We start from the raw sequence: 2,311 nt of genomic DNA on the forward strand, positions 1-2,311 counted from the left end.
ACGAAACAAGTACAGTGGGGCCTTGACTTACGAGTTTAATTCGTTCCAAGACTGAGTTCGTTAAGGAGCTTGTTAACTCAAATTACTCTGTCAACTCAAAGCAAAAAATCGGCCGAGAGACAGCTGGTATCTCAAAAAACTCGTTATTCGAGACACTTGTAAGTCAAGGCCCCACTGTATACAAGACGAGTGTAGATGGGAGAGTTGGAAGGGGTCGACCTCAGTGAACGTACCTCAATCAGATTGAGGACGTTTTTAGCAAAGGCCAGCTTAGGAGTACCCTAAGTTAATAACCATGTACCTACCTATATAGTTTAAGTTTAAAAAATTTGGCTCTCAATAGAAATTTCAATCGTTGTACTATTGATATTTGGCTCTGTTGACTAATGAGTTTGCCGACCACTGCTCTAACTGCTTTATTAAATTGGCTTTTCGCAATGCACTGGAGGTCTCTTGTTTAAATTTATATGAGAAGATAAGGATCAAGGTGGGGACAATGAGAGATGCCTTTCTCTTCGAAAGGGCCTACTGGCCCTGGCCGGGTGCTCCATTGGTTAGAGCGTCAGTCTGATACACCAAGGCAGTGGGTTCCATCCCAGCCAGGGCACATACAAGAATCAACCAATGAACGCATAAATAAGTGGAACAATAAACTGATGTTTCTCTCTCTCCTTTCCCCTCTCTCTAAAAATCAACATCAAGAAACCATATTTAAAATCAATGAAAAAAGAAAAAGAAAAAAGTGCCCCACATTCTCTCATGTACGCCATCTTGATCTGAGGAATAGACCTTGAACCCAGATGAACTTACCAATTTCCCCAGCATCCTGTGCAGCCCTACCCAAGTGCCACCTGCACACTTCCTCTGACTGACACACCTCATGGACCCAGGATGTGCCTGACATGTGTCACGGTGGGCGGAACAAGACGGGCGTCGTCAGATGAGGCAGCACCGGAAGGTTCTGTACTGCAGCCTCCGAGTGGGCTGGCCTTCCCTGTCAGCACCTCTTCTGGACTCTAAGCCACTGTTTCAAGCATCGCATACAATCACTTAACGAATAAAGTTCTGAAACTGACTCCTTACCCATGCTCCCTATAATCTCCGGTTCATCTTCTTTTTCTGAAACTTCAGGTGTCGTCTCATCTTCTGTTTCTATTACAATTTCAAATTCTGGAAAAAGGAAGTTGTGATCTGGAACTGTACTGTCCACATTACCTGAAACAAAAAAGGTAACTTGTACCACCAGTAATAACTTAGTTTTAAGAATGGTCTCACAGTATATTTCTAAAGTATATTCCAATACAGTAACAGCTTCTCCTGGTAAATTAATATCTATAACTCCAACATTTTAGGTTGCAGACCATTAAATGCTGCTCCTATGAGACCTAACTAAGTGGGCAGAATCTCACAGCTCTTCCTACTGGGGATCAAGCTGCAACCCCAGGACGTGCCCTGACTGGGAATCCAAGGGAGGCCTTTCCTGCACCACAAGACCAACTCAGCCACACTGGCCACGGCGCACAGCTCTGCATAAAGGTGGTGTCGCTACCGAACTTCTGAGAAGTATCACAGCTTTTCTAATTTTAACTTTTCTGGGCAAAATAAAAATCTCAGTTGGTAGGTGCTATGAAGCTGAGCTGGAATTTAAACAGAAGATGGACTCACCTGCCTGTCTACACGCCTGCTTATGCCCGCACCTCCAGTCCACAGCCTGGTGGTCCTTACTGCAGTAATGCGCCTGGCGACAGCGCGCGCACGTCTTGGGGCCTAAACAGCCGCACACCCTGCAGAGCTGAGCCCCGGACTGGAGCTGGAGGCGCACGGACGCTCCGGTCTCTGGGGGAGGATCCTCAGAAGGCGGCTCATGGGAGTAAAAGTCATTTTTCCTGGGTAGCTGATTTCTAAAAACTAAGAAAAATGAGAAGAAACATTGCATTTTAAATAAAACAGTATGTCAATTCAAATCATTTAGCTTCCATTCCACACAGGAATGAAAGACACTCATCTGTTAAAAAGACAGAAGGCCATTTTTGCTTTCGGTGAACTTATGTGATGAAAGAAGAGGGAGAAAAAGTGGAAAAGAACAAGAAAGTCTTCAGGTCTAGAAACTAGTTTGGGGAGCCCCGCCGAGCTGGCTCCGGTCAATCCGGTTACCATCGCGCCTAACAGACGGCGAAAATGCGGAAAAGCGGTTGGGACCCGGCTTTCTGAACCCGGACCATTTTAAAGTCTGAACATGAGCCGGCGCACGGAGTACCGGTTCGATAGGAAAGGCTGGTCTGGAAGACGCAGAGGCGGGACCCGAATCTGG

The 2,311-nt window shown here is 46.0% G+C and overlaps 1 long non-coding RNA gene across 1 annotated transcript; it reads right to left on the reverse strand.

Moving 5' to 3' along the window:
• Positions 1–1,161: 1,161 nt before the first annotated feature.
• On the reverse strand, positions 1,162–1,926 carry LOC102419166. The gene is made up of 2 exons (XR_001346053.2): positions 1,666–1,926; positions 1,162–1,215 (listed from the first exon to the last, which is right to left on the reverse strand). It is a non-coding gene; the product is annotated as an uncharacterized LOC102419166 (long non-coding RNA).
• Between the last annotated feature and the right edge of the window lie 385 nt (positions 1,927–2,311).

Source organism: Myotis lucifugus, unplaced genomic scaffold, assembly GCF_000147115.1.
Source record: "Myotis lucifugus unplaced genomic scaffold, Myoluc2.0 scaffold_733, whole genome shotgun sequence".
Classification (NCBI taxonomy): domain Eukaryota; kingdom Metazoa; phylum Chordata; class Mammalia; order Chiroptera; family Vespertilionidae; genus Myotis; species Myotis lucifugus.